The 16,547-nt window shown below is 41.9% G+C and overlaps 1 long non-coding RNA gene across 1 annotated transcript in view; it reads right to left on the minus strand.

Moving 5' to 3' along the window:
• Positions 1–815: 815 nt before the first annotated feature.
• Positions 816–16,547, minus strand: part of LOC146784492 (uncharacterized) — a 239,689-nt gene continuing 223,957 nt past the window's right edge. The window contains exon 4 of the long non-coding RNA XR_014970839.1: positions 816–2,425. This is a non-coding gene — a long non-coding RNA (uncharacterized LOC146784492). The remainder of the gene's footprint in view (positions 2,426–16,547) is intronic.

A 16,547-nucleotide genomic window follows, 5' to 3' on the forward strand; every position in this document is an offset into this window, starting at 1 on the left:
AAACCACTCCTAGCCATCTATGTCCCACAAAATACATTAATCATGGGGTTGCGACACTACATGCACCCCCCCCCCCCCCAAAGCCACGTGACTGTGAATAAGGCTAAGGGCTGTCTATCCCTGGTCCAAACATATTTTGTGGGCCCCTATATGCAACATCACAGAAACTGCCTCCCTGCAGATTTGAGTTCCCCAAACCAGGGGTTCGCCTGGAGGACTACGGGCCAAGGCCACAGTCCATATTGCACCTGCCTCAAACTCTCCATGTGCACAGGACCTCTGGCATGAGGTATATTAGGGACAAACAATATTGTCACAATGTAGCATGCACGTGTGGCTAATGTGTAAGTGCAAGTCCTTAAATAAGACTACAGCAGCAGCAGTTGTCAGACATCTTGAAAAGAACACACATGAAAAATGTCACATGTGCATCCAAAGTACCAATTAGGTATGACACTTCTTATGTGTTGAGAAATAAATGTCTACTTTGCACATATAAAAGACATATCCACCCTAACTCTCAGGTAGAACTACAAGCCGAAATAGGTGGTCATTGGCCAAGGCAAGCTGCAATACATACCAAAGCAGATACCACCCAATGCAATGTCTGCCCCAATTGGACCTCATCCCACATATACATCGATTGAACATTGACCATCGGCCTCTGTAGCTCCATAACTTGTCCCAAGGTCTAACTATACTTACCACTGCAAAAGGTTCAGCTATTATGGTGAAACAAACACAACTAAAGTCACACATGCCAAAGTATCCAATAACAACAATTAGCATCAGTAGCAATGGCAGGACAAAGGTCTACAAAAGCAATACAGTTTTTATTTGAGACAACAAATCGGTGTCCAAAACAAAGGCCAATGGCCAGTACAGGATTCTTTTGTGGGGCAGCACACTGCTTGTGCCACCAAGCATGCCTTCCAGAACACTGCCAAGTACACATCCCAAGGAAGGAGCATCTTGAGGACAATCCAGGAACCTTTATTCTGTTACTCAGGTAGGCTGGGGTTGGGATTGGGAGGGCTGGGTTTGTCATGGGGGGCTGTGTTTGGGATTGGGAGGGTTAGCTTGGTTTGTAGGAGGGCTGGTCTCAGGATGGGGAGTACTGGGCTGGTCAGTGGGAAGGCTGGTTTCAGGATGGGTAGGGCTGGGTTTGACCATACGGGGAATCTTGTACGCAAAAAGGGTAGTGATGGGTTTAGGGAGGGAGGGAATAGGTGTTTTACTTTTTTTTAAGTTTAGAGCATCTGTGTTGGGAAAGAGGTCCTTTCGGATGTGGGAGGGGGTGGGTCTGTTTCCGGACGCTTCCCTCTTTTTTGCTTACACCTTTTGCTTTGGAAGCAATAGTGATGTGTTTGGGGGTGGCAGGTGATTTTGGTGTGGATTGTGAAGTGGAAGGGATGGGTAGGTGTGAGAAACCAGACCTGGTTTTGGAAGGGGGTAGGTCGCTGTTTCAGGCAGGAGGTCAAGGACAAACAGGGCAAATTCTTTGGGTGACTGGGGAGGAGTTGAGACAAGGGGTGGGGTATCGGGGGTAGAGGGATGTGAAATCTGAGGTGTGGCTGTGCATGCATGTATTTCTGATGTATGTTTGGATGTTAAATGTGTCTGGTCCTTTGAAATGTGTGATGTGTATGTGGCTGGTAATGTGGTTGTTGTGTCTGGGTGTGTGATGTGGATAGTGGCTGTGTCTGTTGCTCTGGTGTCTGGATGTATGTGTGTAGTGGCTGGGTCTGGGGTGTGGTGTCTGGGTATATGCCACTGGATGTGGTGTGAGGGTGGTAAGCACCTGGTGATTAGTTTTTTTTTTTTATATGTTTCTCGTTGCATGTGCTGCGTGTGGATGTTGAGGTGGATGCATGCTGTTGTATGCATGTGCTTTGGGCAGATAAGGGAAAAGGGATTATGGATAGGGAAGAGGCAGGAGGTGGGGTGGTGGAAGACTGCTGTGAGTGTGGATGCCAGAGCATGAAAAGATCTCTGTCGGGCAGACCTGTCCGTGTTGATGCTTTCCAGGTACAACAAAATCTACAGAAGCTGGGGGCTTTGCACCTGGATGGCATTCAGCACTGCAATCTGACCCACAAAGATCTGTCTCACGATGTCAATTGCCTCCATACTCAGGGCAGCAGGGAAAACAGGGGCAGGAGATGAGATGCCCGGTGCAAAGGAGACCCCTCTGTTCTTATGGGACTGACCTCAGACAGCTGACTGGAGAGCAGCAGGGAAGGTGGAGATAAAACAGGGGGTGAGCTTGACTGAGATGAAAATGTGTTGGCTGCCTCATCCATGGCACTTCCCTCACCCTCTGGGCCACTGGTTCCCTCAATGTCACTGCAGAAATGGTAACCACTCTGACCAGCTGCTTCCCCAACAGTCTTTGTTCTGTCTCCCCTGCTGCCATGGGTTGATGCTGAAATAAAGTAGAAATAGGTTCATTGCAAAGGTGTGAACACACTGGGCAAACAGATCCTAACACAACACATTACACAACTGTACAGAGCACAACACGTAAAAGGATTACTACATTGGCTCCAACATTAGCATGAGCACATGCATGAAGGCTACATGACCTGTGAAAAGTAACACATATTGGTGTCTTAACCACAGTCTGTTCCAACTGCATATGTAACCTTGTCCCAAATCTACCCTCATGTGAATAACAGGAGATATCATCACTCTGTCAACCTAGGCCCTTGTAGCATACCATATTTACCTGATGTAATGAAATGGGATGTCCGCATTGAATGCATTACTACCTATCCACAGAGGGCCCTGCAATCAGAAAATGTTGATGTGTTCCTAACCCACAACATGTAGAACTGCTGGGCATCTGCTACAGCTACGTTGCAGCAATATGTGACTACCAAGAATAAGTTGACATGGAAGTGCCCATTCCACACTGTTCACACTCCCCAAGGGACACTTTCACATCTGCCCACTTCCAGATGACGCAGCTGAAATCTGCTCAAGTAGCTTAGCTAGGGGTCACATGTAGTACAGAAGAGTAGAATGGAGACAATGTTGATCCAACTGGTGTGAGATTTCAGCACACAGAACCATTGTACATAAGTCTGCCTAGAGACATACCCAGTTAAGATTGGTTCATGTGAGCACACCTTTTTCACATAGCAAATCTCAATGCCAGAAGAAAACTTAAAGTACATGAGGCTAAGGAGATATCCAGTCCATAAAGAGGACAACTGTAGTACTGAGTGCTGACACACACATATGACCCCAACATGTCAACATGTCTGTTCTGATGCATATCACCAGCCAGTGAATGACCCTCCACAACTGCACATGTGCATCACACCTAACTGAATACACCCTTCTCAATGGCATGCTAACTTACATTGCCAGAAAGTACTGGAAGTCTTCCTACCATGTGTGTCATTGACGCAACAATTTGACTTGGCTAATGTCATCTATCAATGACACTGGGTATGTGTGACTCGCCCACCCATGTCTACATTCCCCTGTATGTGGTTACACCTACTCTATATACCCACCACTGAAAAATATTGTCATGTACACATTGGTCAACACATACAAATATGATGGAATCTGAATGAAAACCTTGCAGACCCTCAGATCATGTATGGAACTGTTGTACATGTGAAAGTACAACACATAAAGGTGCACATGTCAGCATGTAGGCATCAAAACAGATGGCACCAGTGGTGTTAACCACATCATGATACTGTATGTTCCCCACATACCAAGGGGAAGTAGTGCTCAGTGTCTTCATCCAGAGTGCATTGTATGCCATGCCACAAGTAAGTGGTCCACCATCAAATGAGACACAGTAGTGAGGGAGCAGCACTCCAGAAATAAGGATGACAAGTGGCCTATTTGAAACCACTGTCACACATAACATCAAAAGATAATGTAGGTTAAATATATATTAGGCAGCCATGTGGCTGTTCAACTCTGGAAACTCACATTTAACTGAACTCTGCTTAGTTCCTGTTCACATGGACAATAGTCTATGGTTAACACCATGCACCTACTACCAGACCTAAACATGCAACAACTTTCCCAATGCGTGGGACGTGAGTCACCTTCAAACTTGATGGGGAAAAAGCTGCCTGTAACCAAAGATAGATGGTTATTTTAATGTTTCACTCAGGTCAATACTCACCTCTTCCTAGCTACTGGTGGGCTCTCAACTGCCCAGCAAGGTCCGAGTATAGCACTGCCAGGATACGGGACATTAGAGGGGTCAGGGTCTGGCACGTGCCCCTTAAGCCTTGGGAGAAAAGTCCGAGTTGGACCTCCCCGATCTTTTTGATATGGTCTCTCAAGTCCTCCCACTTTTTTCTGCAGTGAACACTGCACCAATGAGCGACCCCCAAGGTTCGCACTTTCTGGGAAATGGCTTTCCACATGAACACCTGATGGGCATTGACCTGTTTGGGTGCAATAGATGAAGACACTGAGTAGACAAGCACGATATACACTTCTGCTACGGTAACTCAGAGGTTGTAGACAGCTAGCATAACCATATATCAATATTGTACATTCTACATGTATAAGGCGCACATGCTGGACACCACAAAAAGCATTACTACACACTGTTTAAGTCATCTAAGAACTACTCTCAATCCTGATTATACCTATACTGACTAGGCCAGCCCACTGACTTCATGTAGCCCTGGGTCACACGACATGTGCTCTGAAATGAGTTATCATGTAACATAGCAGACCAGTGTGTCCTCCCGAAGGGTACAGTACTAGTGCATCACTGGACAGACACCTGAACAGTCTGGACAAATGACTTGATTCAAGCAGTCCAAGACATCACTGCTACCATTGCATTGAACACATTCCAAAGTTTGGTTCATAATGAAAGGCCTGGCATATGTGTTACTGAGAGCTCCCAATCTGAGGATCAGTAGACATGTGATTTACTCATTTGGGATCCTACTGTGTCTGCATGTGTTTGTGTAGGAAGTCCTGGCTTCACGGAACACACCATATGCCATATGTGGCAGTGTGTATGGGAGGACATTAACATACCATTGTACATACTGAATGATTGCTCATTGTTACACAGCTGGTCAAGCACTTCTGAACTGCACTGCAGATGTAACCACCTACCTGCAGAGTACATGTTTCACATGAGCAATGCTCCTGTACAATGCTAGCATCACTCATAGAAGAGTAAATTACAAGACATGTTAGAGTAAGGTGCCTGTCCTCAAGCAATGACACACAGTGACAATATGGGTCAATAGACAGTAGTCTCAGGTCTGGGGATCTCATCATGCACCATACCAAATGTAGTAATACTAGGTGCATTTAGGCCAACTCAGGCCCTCTGTTGTGGTTCTGGGCCTAAATTTATTTTCTTAATCTTTGTAATCCTCCTCAGTTATTACTTTTCTACCCTAATTTATATTTTGGAAGTTGCCGCAAAATTTTAATAGGGCTCTTTCTTGGTATTAATCTCTGCACGGATTTATGGACCATATTATATATATATATATATATATATATATATATATATATATATATATATATATATATATATATATATATATATATACATATATTACTACAAGGATGCTCAGATTTGAGGCCACACACCACTCGCAAGTTGTTCACAAAACATTTATTGAAATATTACAGCTTTCTATCCTGACATCAAGTCCCATGGTCTTACATGTTTCGAAGCATTTGCGATTCTCATCAGAGGCACGCGCAGGAAAACAAAGTTCGTCGCTGCTACATCTTCCTTGCTTGCTTTCAGTAAGTTGAGTGGTCTCAGGTGTGCCTTCTTTAAGTAGAATTCATATTCCTCATTGCATGCTGGATCATGTAGTTTTTTCAGCTTAATTATCTACCCTCCAGTGGGTTTCGATTCCTGCACATTATTTCGGGACACATTTAAAGCCTTCAATTAGGCTCCCGGATGAAACTCTGCACTGTTGAATCTGTAGCCTGTTCGTTCCACATCAAAGAGGCACGTTACTTCTCTGGCGATCCCGTTGATATTTTCCAGGCAGTGCGATCCCTCCACAGCCGGAGGCGCTGTAATTTGTATTACTACAAGGATGCTCAAATTTGAGGCCGCACACCACTCGCAGGTTGTTCACAGTCATGTGAGAATGAAGTCTGACATTCTCAGTAAAACATGTACATCCAATAAGGGCAGAGACTATCAGTTGATTCCTTTGTGTTCTACTGCAGCTTCCGAGAGTGTTCTAAAGAACAACTAGAGTGCTAACAGTCCTACTTATGACAAACGTATTGCACACCTGAAGCCATCTTGATTGAAATAAAGTGGTAACTCTTAAAACATTTAATTTAAAAAGGAACAAAATGAGGGGGTTCATTTTGCCATAGAAAGTTTGATTAGTGCTGCAGAAAGAAAAATTAGGGCACATTTTGAGTGACTTCTCAAATCCTCTTCTATTTCATTAAAAAATTCTAGCATGCAGACTGAAATATGCACTTTCAATACTAGGAGCAGACTTCCCTGGTGAGCAGTAGCTTTACTACAGTGATCTAATAAGCAACTAGAGTGCTAACATTCTGAATTTATGGAAAATGTGTGACACATCTGAATGCCTTCTTGATGGAATCAAAGTAAAAAACTGAAAGTATTTCCTACTGAGGAGACTGTAGTAAATGAGGAAATTAGGAAACTTCATAACAAATAAGTCTCCCAAAATGGCCACCAGAGACAAAAGAGCCCAAATGTAGCACAAATATCACCCAGATGTAGCCCAAGTATAGCCCAATGACAGAATGTCCCAGAGTGTTCTAACGAACAACTAGAGCGCTAACAGTCTTACTTATGACAAAAGTATGGCACACCTGAAGCCATCTTGATTGGAATAAAGTGGTAACACTTAAAACATTTAATTTACAAAGGAACAGAATGAGGGGGTTCATTTTGCCTTAGAAATTATGATTAGTGCTGCATAAAGAAAAATTAGGGCACATTTTGACTTCTCAAATCCTCTTCTATTTCATAAAAAAATTCTGACATGCAGGCTGAAACATGCACTTTGAATACCAGCAGCAGACTTCCCTGGTGAGCAGTAGCTTTACTAAAGTGATCTAATGAGCAACTAGAGTGCTAACATTCAGAATTTATGGCAAATGTGTGACACATCTGAATGCCTTTTTGATGGAACCAAAGTAAAAAACTGAAAGCATTTCCTACTGTGGAGACTGCAGTAAATGAGGAAATTAGGAAACTTCATAACAAATAAATCTCCCAAAATGGCCACCAGAGACAAAAGAGCCCAAATGCAGCACAAATATCACCCAGATGTAGCCCACATGTAGCCCAATGACAGAAGTGTGCAAAACACTTATTTTTTGTGTATTTGCAGTTTTATATAGTGCAGACTTGTCAGGTATTGGAGTGTTTTACATGAGCATTGGTTACATCACAGAAGATCAAATTCATTTTGGTTGTAGACATGGGGAGATTAAGTGATCTGACCAGAATCACAGAATGTTGAGCTGAAGCAGAAACTCCAACCTGATTCCCCAGTTGCAAAGTCTGCAGCTCTGGAAGTAACTACACATCCTCTCCCCTAAGTGCAACATTTAATCAAGTGGTCAACTGGATAAAAAAACATAAAGATTCCAAATAATTTAAAAGTTCTTTGACGCTATTTGAAAACTCAGAAAATATGTCCTCATTTTAGTTTTTTAGAGCACTATAACCATTATTTTGATGCAAATAAGACCCTCTCATATATGTAATTTCTAAAGGGAATGCTCTAGGAATTACAGTTTTGATTACATCAAGATGACGTCAGGCGTTCCACACTTTTGTAATAAATATAGAATGTTAGCAATCTAGTTGTTCATTGGGATACTGTTGAGAGGCAGAGGCCAGGGGCACGGACTCTGAAAATTGAAGGCAGGTAGGAGAGTGCAGAGGCAACCATTTGACCACACTGGACAGGCAGGAAGGGCAGTGGCAGCACAACAGACTATGGAGGGCAGTGGAAAGGGGGGCAGGGGCAACAAACCAACAATACAGAACTGGCAAGAGAGGCTGTGGCAATATAATAGACCATTGTTGGCAGAAGGAAGAGGCAGTTGTAGTACAACCATACATGCCATCAGACCCGTTTCAGCCAGGAAACATCCAATGTTTTTAAGCTCAAATGGGCTTTATTTGATCTGTCTCCTGTCTACAATCTCCTCTTTTTCAATGTATCTCAAAGGGGAAAATCAATACCCCAGTTTTTTTTCAAAATCCCAATCTTACCAAGTTCAAAATGTTCGCAAGTATGGTACATTGGATCATGGTAGGCAGGAGGAATTGGGGTAGGGACATGGACTCGGATAAGGGAGGACAGGAGGGACATGGAGAGGTACACCAAACTGACCCTACCGGGCAGGCATCAGGGTTTGCAGCAGCACAATACACTACACAGGGCATGCGGGATGGGAGTGCAGCACAACAATCCACAGAAAACAATAGGGAGGGGACAGGACCATGCACATGGACAACAGAGAACAGAGGGGAAAGAGGCAATGGTAGCTAGCTAGCCATAATGGACAGACAGGAGAGAAAGCTGCAGCATAACATACCATAAAGGGCAGGAGGGAAGGATCAGGGGCATTACAATGGAACGGACAAGCCAGGAGGGAGGGAATATGGGTCTGCACATTGAAACAGAAGGCTGGGGGCAAGGGGGCAGGGCAGGAGCAGCAAGATGACCATGGAGGTCAGGCAGGAAGGGCACTAGAAACAAGACACACCATGGAGAGCAACAGTGAGACTATGATGGCATACACACAGTGATGTCATGAGTGATGTCACTGACCATGTCATGAGTGATGTAATATATGATGTCATCAGAAGTGCATTGCGGGCGCGCGAGTTATAGTTAGCTGAACTAACTATAACGGGGGAATTTCAATGGTTTTGTACGAGTGAAAAGTCCAGCTAACTATAACGCCCCTGAAACCTATGGTTTTTTCAGTGAATTTTTAAGATTTTTTAAATGCTAATTCCTAACTATAACGTGCCTGAAACCTATGGTTTTTTTCAGTGAATATATATATAGGTAAAGCACTTTTACACAGTTTATGACTTCACCACGCATGCATTTGCGTTGTAAAGGCATGAGTGTTAAAGTCATATTAGGAGTGAAAGTTTGCGGAGTAATGGTATCGCGGAGCAATTGCATTTTCGTTGTGAAAAATGTGGAGTGATGGTATGCGGGATAAAAGTATGCGGGATAACGTCGTATATTCGGCCGAAATGCGTCATGGCGGAGGTGCGTTATTGTTGGATGAAATAAAGAATTGCACCAAATTGTTGGGTCTGTGTTCGTCTTTGCAGGAGGGACTGGCAAGTTGGAGATGAAGTCCTTTCCATATATATATTTATATATATATATATAGATATATGTGATATAAGATCTGGCTAGGGCCTAAGCAATGCAATAGAGGTGAGTGAGTTACTGTTGGCTATAGAAAATAGTCACCCAGAGAAAGCCCCGGGCCGGATAGAATTCCTGTGGACCTATACAAGTATTTACCAGATTTCTGGGCCCCTTTGAATACAAATGTTTTAAAAGCTGCAATAGTGGGCCCACTAGTCAAGACCTGGCATGAAGCCATTATTGTGCCGATTTTGAAAAATGGGGATAAATCCCAACCTCATTGTTATCGCCCAATTACACTGCTCGCTAGTACAGTCAAAATCTTGGACAGGGTAATTAAAGGCAAATTAGAACATCAGGTGCTCTAAATCTATCAATTTGTATTCCGGCCAGCAATTGGAACCATGGAATACACTCTATATCTGGCATTAATTGTCCAAAAGTACACCAAAGCATATTCATCTAGCCTTTATGGACCTAACCTGTGCTTTTGACACAGTAAACCGCAGTCAACTATGGTCCATAATGTTACAAATGCGGAATGATGAAGCAATTATCCCCTTGCTCAGTAGGCTTCATGAACACACCTTAGCCTCAGAACGCTATAGTAGTAAGTGAGATTTGACTTAGGGATTCCCCTCTGATCTAGGGGTAAGACAGGGCTGCGTCCTGGCCCCATTCCTCTTTTCACTATATATTAACAGGATGGGAGACCAACTATGTAAGGTGGGAAAGGACATCCCAATATGTAACATGTGCCAGATCCCCGTTCTCCTATATGCTGACAACACTGTCCTGATAGCCAGGACAGCAAATGGCTTGCAAATACTGCTAGATTCATTTAATGTTTTTATGAACGATCTGGGGCTAAAGGTTAACCGTACACAATCATTCTGTCACATATAGGCGTCGATAATGGGGAGGAACGGACCAGTAGACAAGTGTGTGTGGTTGTGTATGACTGATTACCGCATATAGCACTACAACTCCCAGAAGGGCAAGCGGCGATTCCCGCAACACCTGAAACGAAAGGGTACATAAGCTCCGCCCTTCCAACGGACCGGCGCTTGTCAATCGACAGCTTCCTCGTAATTCCCTAACCTGAAGCTCATTGCTGCTCCTCCTGGGGGAGAACGCTACTCCTGTTTCGTTCGGCCTGACTCGTGCCAGATGTGCGCTACCTGCCGTGGGCACCACACAAACCTTGTTGCCACTAACGCGTGGACCTTGCAACGGAGGCAGTAATGCTGCCTAAAGTTCCCTCGACTGAAGCGCTGACGCGCGTTGCAGAAGCTGCATGCCCTACCGGACTGCGAGCGGAGACCCGCGTGAAGCTCACCGCGACCCGGCAACGTCATCTAGACTTTACGAGCAACGGCTCGTCAGCGAGCCGCTTGAAAGGCTCGGATTCCGCCAATACTTTCTTTTTGTTCACTTTAAGTAGCGTGAGCCGGAAGAGCCGGCATTGCGCATTCTGGAAGGCACCTTCCTTCGTTTGCCTCACCTGAGTTCAGAGGACAGTTCTTCAGGCACACCGAAGCGGAGGATTTCCCTGGCTGCCATACCTCAGCTAAGTACTTACTTTAATTTGCTTGTCACGCAAGACACAAACGTGTTGACAAAAAGCACGGTTGAGACAAGTGTCTCATGATTGCCTCGTTTTCCTTATGATGACCCTGTGTTTATAGTTCTCAGGTGTTTTGACCAGAGTTGAGTGCAGTTGCCTGTTGCGTAAGTGAACTACCTAATGGTGTATATATATGTCCCGTTACTATTGGTGGCCATATAAGCCCTTTTGTGTGTTGTGTTTCTTTCTCACTACAGGGAACAAGGGGTTAGATAGCTGGGACTCCTGGCGTATTCGGAGGGCCTCTCCATCGTTCCCTTTCTGACGTGTGATTTCGCAGCTGCACCTTTTTCATCTTTCTTTTGTCCCTTTTTACCCTTTCCCATGCGCGGAGTCGTTCCTTGGAGGTATTCACAACCTCGGGGGGCCATTCCGTGGAAGGGACGGAGTAAGCTGGCATCATCCATCGTTCCTGCTGCATCTGGATTGCTAGGTTAGTGGGTTACATGTCTTCAGTCCTACACATTCATTATGAAATGTGGTCCCAAAAAAAGCCAAAACACAAAAACTTTAATGGAGGGTGAAGAAATTGAGAAAGTTCAAAATGTTACTTATCTAGCGGTACCATTTGATGCTGATTTTAATGGGAAACATGTTTTAAATATTAGAATTATGCAATTTCAGAAATCGATCGATGCCGTTTTTAGATTTGCTCAAAGACTGAGACATAACCTACCTAAGGAGATTTTATGTATTTATAAGAGTAAAAGTCTTTCTGTGGTAACTTTTGGGGCCGGGGTGTGGGGCAATATAAATTGTAAATCACTTCAAATAATAGAGAATACGTTTCTAAGAAGACTTCTCTCAGTGCCCCAGAGTTCCTCTGTTTCTTTTTGTCATGAGGAAGTTTGTCTGAGTTATTTGAAAGACTATATTGCGATACAACCACTGCCACTATAAAGTCTCTTTTTTACCAAAGTCATGTGTGGGGAGGCCTCATATGCAATGCGACTGGTCAGCCAGAGCTTCTCTCTCAATCACAAAGAGAACCCAACCTGTATCTGCAAATTGACTTAAATGAAAGAAGGACATTTTTGTTGACGAGGCTGCATTTAAAAACTGTACATTTGTTAGCTGCTATCCCTATCCGAGGCTCATGGTTTGCTTTACTCCCTGTCTGCCCGTGTGACAGTTGCTCACCTCAAAGCACAACGGACTTTATTCTTTTCTGTAGATTTTACACCCCCTAAAGGAAGCAGTTCGTTCACCCATTATTATTTGCCGCAGGGATGAGGAATTATAAATTGGTAATGGAGTTTCTACTCTCCCTAGGAACAGATGAGATCATATATAGTATTTTAAATTACCTTTTTACTGTTTTTAAGATTCGTAGCAGATATTGATCATCTTAAAATGTGCACATTTTGTGAATGTGGACTTGCTGTCTTTTAAATGAAATAATGTGTGTGTAATCTTATATGGCTCTCCTAGAGTCGAATTAAAGTATTCATTACTATATCTTTTAATTAATATCCCTATAGTCTGTCTTAATTCTCTATCATTTTCTCTTTCCTTATTACCTTCTTTTTCTAATTTCTTTATTTATCATGCATGGATTTTTGAATGTATTCTTTTCCTGAATGTTATTTAATTTTATTTATGCTCAGAGGTATATAGTAAATTATTCGATCACTATAAAAATACTAATTTATGATAATAAATGGCTTCCATATTTCCTAACAGTGTCCAGTCATTATAATAATAAATCTCATTCAAATAAATAATTATAAAAAGTTATGACTGTACTAAATAAAATTAATACCGTTCTCCCACAATGCTCTGACAACTTAACAATGTCATAGCCTGATTACTGGTTGCATATGTATTATGTGGCAATGCCATTACTACTGCAGGTTTCCAGAAACAAATCCCCCCCAAAGTTTCAAACGTTTCCAATTAGCAGTAATTTGTTTGCATATGTTGTACTCTTTCAACATAGTCTCAACCTTCTCAGCGTCAAGATAACACCCTAAGCATTACCTTGGTTTAAATCTGGCAGAATATTAAGCAAAATAATAAATCTTTAAATTGGGTAGTGATAGCCACCCTCCACAGTAGGAAAATTGAGTTTTACTAGTACTAGCCTAGGGCTGGAATTATTACTTAAGAAGGAGGAGATCATAGCCTCATGGGACAAATGATAAAAAGAAATTAACCACTGGTAAAACTGTCATCTTTTTCAAAGCTATTCTTCCCAGTTATATAAGAGGTAAGAAATTCCATCTTAAGAATAGTGCATGTATTTGGGCTAAACAGGAATACATTTGAGTCATAGAGCGAATGTGTAATATTTGTCAGCATAATCCCTCTTTGAAATTGGATTGTAACAGCTCGATGCACAGGTAAAAAATTGATCGGTGATACAATTGCATAAAATTATTTTGTTTTTTATTTTAAAAATCTTGAACCCTCGAAGCACTTTATAAAGTACAAATATCTCAAATATTCCGTCTTAACGTATTCCTCTTGGTTCCAGTAAAAGCATTATATCATCCCTGTATTATTTTATAGTTTCCAAATGAGAGCCAGGTGCGGGAATAATACAATCCTACTGTGTTGCAGTTGCTAAAGGTTCTATGTAGAAGGTGCATAACATTTGGGAACTGTTGCAACCCTGCCTCGTAACTCCTTCGACCCAAAAGCTCCAGTTCCCTTAAAAGCTTCTAAAATGTACCTATTACTTATTCAAGTAAGTTAAATTCCTGCATATTATAACAAAGTGTATCCCAGGTCACAAAATCAAAGACCATTTGGCATCTGGCATAAATATCATGCAAGGTATTTGATCAACATTGACGAAGTTCAAGAACTCAATCAGACAATTGGTATTAGTGTAAAAGTCTCTTCTAGGATAAATCCACTTTGGTCCTAATGGATCATTTTATGGATAATCATATTTCATTTGTTTGGTAATAATTTAAAAAAATGTTATAGACTGAGTTTAGTGGCAAAAGAGGTTGACACGAATCACATCTGGCACATTTTTCCTTTTTTTTAAAGTTATCAATCACCCCTGTTGAAAAGATGGCCTGCTAGTATACAATTAATCAGATCAAGTAAGTATGTATTTAAAACAGGAAAAAAAATGAAAAAAATCTGCAGGGAAATTATCATGTCCATTAGCTTTCCCCAGAGACAAACTAGAGATGACTTCCTCTCTTTAATCCTTATTTATTTTCAGTATGTGCAGCTTTTTAAAAGAAATCACTCAACTACTCTGGTTATATTATTTGGGCCTGTCAATAAATATGTTTGCAATGGTCTAAAAATGCCTTGTTAATTTCGCTTTCAGGGCATGTTAAAGTGATAATAGTGCTCTTAACTTTTATTCTCACTGACTTGGCAGGACATAAACCCTCCTGCCTAATCACTTTTACATATAACTTCTGCAAGTATTTAGAATTATTCAAGTAACGTGCGGTATAATACTGATCATGAAGGAGGGTTTAGCTTTGCACATTCACTTCTATTCCCCTTAGAGTCTACGCTCGCAGCTTTTAAAAAAATAATTCCCTGACCAAAGTTTATGGGGCATATGTATCAAGCCCTTTTCCTGTTCGCAAACGGGACGATTCTCAGAATCGGCCCGTTTGCGAACGGGAAAAGGCCTTTTGGGATGTATCATTCCAAAAGGGCATCGCAAATTAGAGAATCGCAAAATTTGCAATTCTCGATTTTGCAATTGCATTTAAGGAATGGCAAACTTCAAGTTGGTGGTAATTTGCAATTGCTTTGAAAAAAGCACTTTTTTGCATTTTTCAAAGTGCCGTGTGATGCACATACATGCCCTTAGAGCATGTATGTGCGTCACATGTGCACACATAGATATTTCAGGGGTGCAGCCGGGTGTCCTTTTGACACCCTGGCACCCTTGAAATTGCATTCTCATTTTGCGATTCTCAAATTGCGAATTGCAAATTGAGAATGTCTTCCCATTGATTCCTATGGGCCTCCTATCCCATAGGAATGAATGGGAAGGAATTCCTTAATTGCGATTCGCAATTTGCTAATCGCAATTAAGGAATGCCAAGGAATCGCCAAACATGTGAGAATTTTTTGTTACATCTCGTTTTGCGATTCTCACACTGCAATTCCCTAAAAATCGCTATTTGAGAATCGCAATAACAGTATTTGATATATATGCCCCATGAATTCCAGATTTTCGGCTTTCTTATTACTCTTGAAGTAAATGTATTCTGACAATAAAAGGCCATGAAAAGAGCCCATAAAAGGGTCCCAAACTACCCATAAAGAAGCAGATGTTTGATTTCACTGACAATAATCTTATATCTCAATTCTACGATATGTGGACCATTCAATATTTTTGAGATATCGTATTGTTAAAAACAATCTCTTTACAATCTAGGGCTTTTTAAAATCCCTTATCTGTAATGAAAGTGCCGCAAGGTTAGCAAAACCATTTGGTGTGACCTGCATATCAACTAGTAGCCTGATATTTGTATGGGTGAGAAAATAATCAATTTGGGCGGATGATTTAAGCCTATTCAACGCATGTGTATTTTGCATTCATGAGGAAACTGCACGTCAAGCAGAGGCCAAGATCACATCAGTCTGCTATTGTCTCATTACTGTGGCTGTTTGTGGCTTAGGTTGTTTCTTATGTAGGGGTGATTATTCGAGAAATGGGTTTTAAAAAAAAATCAAGATTCCCCCAATCACAACTTTCCCTGGAACAATCAAGAGGGATTCAAAGATTGATGAAAAACCATCTGTATTGTCTTCGACTGGGGCGTATAGACTGACAATAGTTGTGCAAACTGCTGCTATGGTATAGTTTGCCCAGTACCAACGACCATCTTAATCATAATACCATGGATGCACTTGTGTATCTAGATGCTTAGCTATAAAATTTTAAACTCAACTATGTGTAGCACCAGTCGAGTAAATACACTTAAATTCTGTCGCAGATGACAACATCTTAAACTTACTTAGGTTTGCATAAGGAATGTGGCTTTTCTGCAGCAAAATAATAGCAGAATTGTGTATAAGAGCCCACACTTCAATAGCACGCACTTTCCTCTTTTCATTGACGCCATTGACATTGCTTGAGAACATTTTCAATTTGTTCTTCAGGCCATGGAGTAAACTGCCTATTGTGCCTAAATAGCTTAGAGTGCATAAATGTGCTAAAAATCACTAGAGAAAAGTGCATATCAACCAACACAAGTCATACTGTAAGCAAAGTGCAAATGCGCTTAAAGTTGCCCTTTTGTGTCCCACTGGGATGTAACTTGAGCTTGATTCCTGCTCCAGTTTCCATTATCGGATGTTAGTTCAATAAGAAGCATGTTCCTCAGAGTAAAACACTTGATCCAACCTTCATCTATCTCATACAAGTACCTTCTTTTGTGTCCACTCAAAAAAATCCTGTTCCTTTCACAGCCCTGCAAACCACTCGCCTTAAAGCTACAGCAGGAGTCCAACCTTCCTGCTCTTAGCTCCCTCTCATAGCCTGAGGGCAATAAACGCCATGACAAGATGTTGAGAATCTTACTCAGTTCCCAGTTCCTGGATAAACC

This window comes from Triturus cristatus, chromosome 11 (assembly GCF_964204655.1).
Source record: "Triturus cristatus chromosome 11, aTriCri1.1, whole genome shotgun sequence".
Taxonomy (NCBI): domain Eukaryota; kingdom Metazoa; phylum Chordata; class Amphibia; order Caudata; family Salamandridae; genus Triturus; species Triturus cristatus.